The sequence below is a fragment of the Centroberyx affinis genome, unplaced genomic scaffold (genome assembly GCF_046629955.1).
Source record: "Centroberyx affinis isolate AG114_WGS23_722 - 3 ecotype Tasmania unplaced genomic scaffold, CSIRO-AGI_Caff_v1 ptg006988l_1, whole genome shotgun sequence".
Lineage (NCBI taxonomy): Eukaryota > Metazoa > Chordata > Actinopteri > Beryciformes > Berycidae > Centroberyx > Centroberyx affinis.
The window spans coordinates 88,177-96,258 of NW_027283540.1; the positions used below are offsets into that span (position 1 = coordinate 88,177).

Here is an 8,082-nt window from a genome sequence, read left to right on the forward strand (position 1 = left end):
TTTTTCACAAGCATGTATCAGGGGACTTTTCAGAGAAAGAGCCTAACTAGATTTAACTGATCAACATTCATCCATAGAACAGAATGATGTAACACAAACAAGTAAGTAGGTAAGCAAAACAAGACATACAAAGTTTCAGCAAGACATAACAGCCCACCTATCCCACATAGCCTAACCTACCTGGCAGCACACAAGGAAAAACTCCCAAGAAAACTGTGTTAGAAAGAAAATGGAAGAAACCTTTGGTGGACCAAGTCAAAGAGCGCATAATAGGTGCCGGGACAAACAGTGTAAAGAACAGTAACATGGACAGTGACAATGACATGAGAAAACAGATGATGCAGACAGAGGCATAAGCGGCGGAGACGGTCAGCGCTGGTGTCCACAGAAACAAGGGCAGCACTCACGATTCATAACCAGGTACAAATGTTACGCCCCTGAACTGAAAGAGGGGGAGAATAATGTAAAGAATTACAGACACACGATGCCGCTTCCTCAAGACCAAATGTGTATTTTCTTTTTTATGGCATTCGTCAGAGTCATGCAGTAGATGCACCAACATCTCAATTACAGTAATAACTCCACATTACATTTTAAACTAAACACAAATTATTCCTTTCTGGTGAATACATAATGTACAATTATCAATAGGAAAAATTCTCTCATGACAAAAATACTCATGTAGTCACTATGATAAACCAACAAAACATATGCAATGCAATGCCACTTTAACTTAAAAGTATTTAGAGTGTTAAAGCATGCACATTTGTTGCAGAATCATATTTGCACTTTACATGTTTTAACCAACTTTTTAAACCAACAGTCCATCCTAATGAACCTTTATGGCTTTTTAAATTGACTTATTATCTCTTTTAACTGATGGATTACACATAGATCATGTTTTTATTACAAATTATCCATGCATTATATATTGTATAACGTACTATCCTACGACTTATCTAAGGGCAAAACACAAAATATACCACACACAGATGTGCGAAATGGCGACCACCAGAGGTCCTTGAGGGGGTTCCAGGGGGTCCCCAGCATATTGATGAATTGTTAAACTTCAGCATTATTTCATTTACAAGAAGTGAACACAATCAGAGAATATAGAAGAATGACTGTTTTGATCATAGTTCCACTGTTATCTCTCTACCTACAATACAGACAGTCATGGAATTCTGGACAAAATCATATCTAATAAAAATATTCTCAGATTTGGGTCTGAGAGACAAAATATCATCAAATAGGGGTCCGTGGCCCAAATGTGGACTAAATTTGGGGTCCTTGATATGAAAAAGGTTGAGAGTGGGAGGTGTGGTGTGTGTGATGGGGGAGTGTGTGGGTGAGGTAGGGGGTTGTATTTTACACTGTGTGTGTTGAGGTGTTTTGGGGTGTTTTCTTTTAAGTGACATGTTTTATTAAAGGACATCAAAAGTCAAGCCTGTCTCTTTCTCTCTCTCTCTCTGTCTTGCTCTCTCTCTCACTCATTCACACACACACTCACACACACACACACACAATTCGTCACTGGATCAACAGAGCAAAGCAAAAGCAAGAGCGCTGGCTAACATTAGGCTTAATCTACTAGGAAGTTGCGAGTGTAAATATCTGTGACTGACTGTATGTCTATATCTAGGTGGAGAAAGTGAATGACTTACGCTCTCCCCTCTGTCAATAGGCCTTTGTGCAATGTACTTGTGCCAGAGACTTGGCACTTGGCACAAAATTAGTATATAAACATAAAAAATGTAAACAGTTTGTAAACCTTTATTCTTTATCAAAATGCAACACAATTGTTGCGACTTTTAAACTAACACAAGGTGTAAATCTTGACTTCAAAAAACAATGTTATCAGAAGTTACTGCTAGATAATCTGATTCAGATTTGCACCACAGAAGCACATATACAGTAAATTTGTTGATCAACCTACTATTACTTTACTGTTGTTGTTGATTAATACATGTGCACTGATGACTATGTCTAGTATTTAGCGTGCTTAGACAGATGGACAGACAGACAGGTAGATAGGTAGATAGGTAGAGGTTCATCGAAAGTAACACTTAGGTACAAGGTTTATCAACGCTGAATTAAATAGTGATCCTATAAAGGTCATAAATGACTTAAAGCCCCTTATCGTCTAACTGTTCAGCATCCAGGTGGGAAATATGTGTGAAACTATGAATGTGAAGCAAGGCGATGATGGAGTGTGTCAGGTTTCATGTCAACATATCAATAAAGAACACAGATATTAAAATTGCTACCATTAACTTGATGGCACTTAATTCTACTGAACCAGATTTATCATGGCTAAACACTGAAAATGGAGAGCAACGTAAAACAGAGCAACAACAAAAACACTTTGTGAACCAAGTTCCACTTTGTCAGCCATTTTTCATCCGGGCATTATGTGAATTCCCCACATGATTCAAGGGAAAACAACATCAAGAAGAAATAATTTTACAAGGAACTGAATGCAGCTCAGTCAGTAGTCACAGTTTTGCCAAAGAGGTGTGGCAGTCTTGCCCTGCAGTGGTTTTGGCTCACTGATTAATTTTTCTAGGGAACTCAAGCTCAACACATTGCCAATCTGAGGACACATCAGGGTGTTATATTTCACTGAAAGTCATGAGGAAATTACATTTTATTTCATTTGAGCTCATAATATTTAGTTGTCATGAAGTCCAGATTCTTCTTCTTCAGCCGCCAACCACGGTGATGTGGAACCAGGGTTTCCAAAACTGTACCATTACCACTTTAAAAATTGTTAAATTGCAAGTTATATTTGATACTTCAGATTTTGTCAAGTGATTCAGAGTCTCGTATTGCTCTAGGGAACTCACTAAATTTCAATATTCTGTTTTACATAATTGTTGCAGCAACATGTCGGCTAACAAGTGTTCGGCTATGCTGTGAGATTAAATGTTCAGTTTGTGTGTCTGTGTGTATCTAGACCAGTGGTTCTCAACGTGGGGTCCGGGGACCACCGGGGGTTCCAGGGGGTCCCCAGCAAATTGATGAATTGTTATGAGAATGTAGAAGAATGACTGTTTAGATCATAGTTTCATTGTTATCTCTCTACCTATAATAATACAGATAGTCACGGAATTCTGGAACAAAATCATATCCAACAATAAAAATATTCTCAGATTTGGGTCCAAGAGACAAAATCTCATCAAATGGGGGTCCGTGGCCCTAATGTGGACTAAATTAGGGGTCCTTGATATGAAAAAGGTTGAGAATCACTGATCTAGACGATTCCCCAGCAGAAGAATGACAACGACTGTGGAGTTTTTGCTAGAGTACATCTCCAGAGGAAGGCCACTCACCTTCAGACAGGTACAGTCCATCTATATTACTTCTCTCTTAGCTTATTTTAATTCCTATTCTTATTATTGTTCGTTTATAAGCTGTTGTGTATTGACAGTGATTGTGTGTCTTTATTTCTATCAAATGTCTTTTGATGAAAAGACTGAATAACAAGCAACTCAGACTGTGCAACAGTCTTGTGATTGAATACACACAGTGAGGCCTGACCCACAAGCTAAATCACAGCTGATGAGTTGTTGCTTTTTATCAGTTAATGCACTCACTCATTGGTTGTGCGTGTTTTATTTGAATGTGCACGTCATGTCCAATGAATGTCTGTTTTTTCCTCCTGCCTTTTATTGAGAAAGTTGATGATTTGGGAGATTGTCAACCAGAAGCTCATCTAGAGCCACACAAGTGCTACAGCTACACCATATACAGTATATCATACTGTAAATACCTGTTTGATTACAGCTTTGTTGTACTGCTGTTTATGTCTGAGCTGAGTGCTGAGTGATTAGTTGTTTGGCAAAATTCTTGAAGCAACAGTCAGAAATTCAGGGCCCCTATAAATCAGGACCATAATATAATATTGTAATAATTTATTTTTGCGGCCAGAAAGCCAGCTCTTTGCATTTTTGATGCTCGCTGTCAGTTTACTTCTCATACCGTTCTGCTGTTCACTCACTCGTAATGTTGTATGTTAGGAACCGGTGAGAAACTCAAGGAACAACGTTAAACCAAAAAAGTAATTCACTTATTCCCCAGAACTGTAAAAGTGACCTGACCTGTGTGATCTGTAGCTCAGACGCAGCTGAAAATCCTGTTTGCCCACAAGGATCAGGTTCATCGTAAGTGACACTTAGATAAAATTCCACCAAAGCCATACTTACTGTGTAATCTTGCCTTGCTTGTTTGTTTTTTTTGGCAACTCCACAATCAAGACAAGGAAGCAGTACTACGTCTGCCTATAAATATGAACCTCTGTCCCACACTGAACTCATTGCCAGACAGCCAGCAGGGAGACAGAACATTACAGACTCTCATCACAAACCCTCAGTGATTTCTTTCAAATACTTTTTTCCTGACTTTTCCTTGACTCAACAACATGAGTCATAAGAAGTTTGATAGAGATGTTCTACTTGAAGCTTTGTCCGTGGCCTGCCATGCCAATATAACATCTGTTCAGAAACAAAGGTCGGAGGCTGGGTTTCTGAAAGATGGGTTATCTGGAGCAGCAACACTTCCCCTGCTGACTGTCAATCAGCTCATCCCTACACTCCTGGATGCTGATCAAACCAGGTAATTATGGAAGATTGGATTTTTGGTACAATTATCTAGAGATAATGTTTCTGAAAATTCGTTCCATCTATTCTAGTCTTCCTTAATAACTTGATATCCCCAAAGACATTATGGTGTCTTTCACACTGGGGTTGTAAAACAGATTTTCCTTTTCTGCAATAGTTGTGAGACAATTTCTATGCTAGATTTTCCCATTACCAACCTGACAGCTTCACCACAAAGCAGTTATAGGCCCTTTTCACATCGTCATGGTAACAGCTAAACCAGTGCATTACAACTTCCTGTGGCAAGTTTCTTTTTGCGACTTATTGACAAACCAATCCAACAAAAACAACAAAATTGTAATGGTTATTAGCATTAGATACATAATGTAACAAATTAAACATTTTGGGCAGGTTGTGGAGCGATTTAGTGAAGGCCACAGCTGGCAACAACCTATTGAGAGAATGCATTCTGCAAAGCAGCATTCAACCGCGTAGGACTGGCTACTATACGATTTGCAACACTCTCAATTCTTTACATTTACAATCTTTCAAATCAAGACCATATTCAAAAGGCAATTTAAATCTCAACATGATGAGACAACCAATTATATGGTTTGCTTCCTCACAGCAAGGTTTCAAGATCCAGCTACGACTGCATCAAAAATGTCCTCCAAAGTGATGGGCTGGCATCAGACTTCTCCACCTTGAACTTCCAGGACACCATTGAAATAGATGGAGAAGTATCACGCCATTGATGAGGATGAATTCTTCGACCACAAATACGACTATGATTTCACCCATCTGAAAGACACCAAGACATATTACAGAGGTGGGGAGGTGTATGAACGCCCATGTGGTTGGACCCGTTTCGCCATGAAGGTGCATGCGCTTCTATTTTGATTTGACTTTAAATCAACATTAATCAGTCATATTCTTCAGACCAGATAATCTGGCTACTTATCTGACAAGTCTGATCCCTCTTTAAAGAATGCATTCATACTCTGATGTGTGTTTGAGAGGGTTTGCCTTAAAGGAATAGTTCACCCAAAAATGAAAATTCTGTCATCATCTCCTCACCCTCATGCCAAATGAAACACAGGTGACATTTGTTAGTCCATATAACACACAGGGAGGCTGCCAGCACAACTTGGTAGCAGCCTTCTCCAAAACAACTGAAGTCAATGGGGACCTGTTCTTTAGAGCTCCAAAACAAAAACAGCCACACAATCACACTGTGAATAGAAAGACCTAGACACCATTATTTGTTGCAAATCAATCAGCTGTAGTTAAGATTTGCACTAAATGATGGTGTAAATATACTGTAGGTCTTTGTGGAACTCTGAAGAACTGGTCCCCACTGACTTCAGTTGTTTTGGAGAAGGCTGCTATGGAGTTGTGCTGCAGCCTCCCTGTGTGTTATATGGACAAACTTCACCTGTGTTTCAACTGGCATGAGGGTGAGGAGATGATGACAGAATTTTCATTTTTGGGTGAACTATTCCTTTAAGGTATAACTGCACGCTGCAACTACATTTTTCTACAAATTTTGTGTTCATGATAAGATTAAACCTTTCTCCCCCAGGAGAAACTGGGTCATTGCAGCAGCAGATAGTAACAGGATACAGCAAACAAAAATAGAATATAAAGAGAAAAATAGAATAAAAACAAGAATATAGCAAATTGGGATTATATAATCATCCAAGCAATTCAATACAAGAACATGTTAAAGGATAATACATTTTTCAGTAGCAGTGGTCCAGGTTTCTCTGTTTCTGCACACAGTCAGCACAGTTGCAGATATCAGCGCTTGTTTTCCTCCTTCAGAAGAAGCCATTTGCTGCCATTCATTCTTGTCCAGTATGATATATACAGAGCGAGAGAATCCATCACAGGAAACATGAAGCTGAACTTTCTGTTTTCTCAGGAAATAATCCCTCAGAAACACTTTACCATCACATCCGTGGCTTTTCATTTAGGGAGCCTTTGTTAGCTGGGACAGCAGTTAGAGGATAAGTTCACAGAGAATATTGGTGCCTAACAATGAGTCCAAACAGGATTTGTCAAAAATATTTCCAAAATATTTCCAAAAAAGCCATCAGATTGTAAACAGTAGAGTTTGGTAGAAGACTATCCACTGAGTGTGGTGAGCTGCTTTCTGGGCAGTGGAGAGAAATACATCAGCTGCTCTCCATATCGTTTTCACAGACTGGCTTTTTGGAGATATTTTGATAAACACTTTAGACTCATTGTTAGCAGCAAGAGGCAATGGAGCTCACTGTTTCTACCGACAGCTGACTAGGAGCCAATATTGTCTGTGGGTCTAAATAATACAGGTATGGAAGAAACAAATTATATAGAGTATAAGTCCAAAATTGCTGTACTTATCCTTTCATTTCAAACTAGGTTCGACACCATAAAGCTTCTATTAAAAAAATAAATAAATAAAAAATTGGCATCTGTTGGCATCTGTCACGTTATTTACTAATGCTTATTGGTTCCTCTCAGGTCCTGGGTAAATACTCGGATGGAAATACATGGTTGGGAAATTCAAGTCGTAGCACACAGTCAGTGTCAGGGGAGTGGCCTGTGTCCTACCATGGGACGTCCCAGGATGGCGCTGAAGGCATCACCAAAGGACACTATCAGGTTAATTTTAATTTTAAAAAAGTGCTGCAATAAATTTTAAGAAATACATTTGTGTGTGTGTATGTGTGTGTGTGTGTGTGTGTTTGTGTACAACTGGCTATCCCTGCTGTAGGAGTCCCAACACATCCAATTCTTGAAAGGGGAATACTACCACTATAGGAATTTAAATTTCCCTCTGTTTATGTTCATTTATGTTCAAAGATGTTTAATGGATAAATTAAAATGTAATCTTGTTTGAGTGGTTAAATTTCAAGTAATTGCGTTTTTTAAAATCCATGTTTTTTTATAAGCAGTTTTAGACTATTTCGACTATTCGAGTAAACACATCACAAATGGTCCTGGTCCTGATTGGTTCCCCTCACTATTGCTAAATCAGGCCAATCTTTCAATCAAGTCAGTTTGCTGCATTTGAACTGTCCCTTCACTTCAAATTAATTCAATAAATACAAGTAATAAGTACATTTATTTGCAAAAGATCATAAAGAACATTATTCTTATCCTGAGCCATAGTATATTTGAAAACAAAATATGGAACCTTTAAATTGACAAAGTTTCAATTAAATACATATTCAAAAGGCAATTGTCAACAAGAAGAAGAGCAAATGACCATGTGATTCACATTTCTTGTAGTAACACAAGCCAATGGCTCTGTTCGAAACCGTTCCCTATTACAGAAATAGTGCACTATATAGTGTATCCGCCATTTTCTACTAGTGTCCGAATTCTCAACGGTTAATTTGATTCACTAAATAGTCCACTATAAGATACCCACAATGCACTACAAATTGTAGTGAACAGACAGTGTACCCTACAATTTCTCCTGTATACCACAATGCAA

The 8,082-nt window shown here is 38.5% G+C and overlaps 1 long non-coding RNA gene across 1 annotated transcript; it reads left to right on the plus strand.

Annotated features, from left to right (window-relative positions):
* Positions 1-4,421: 4,421 nt before the first annotated feature.
* Positions 4,422-7,238, plus strand: LOC139639239 (uncharacterized). The gene is made up of 3 exons (XR_011694856.1): positions 4,422-4,614; positions 5,227-5,477; positions 7,104-7,238. It is a non-coding gene; the product is annotated as an uncharacterized lncRNA (long non-coding RNA).
* Positions 7,239-8,082: the final 844 nt, after the last annotated feature.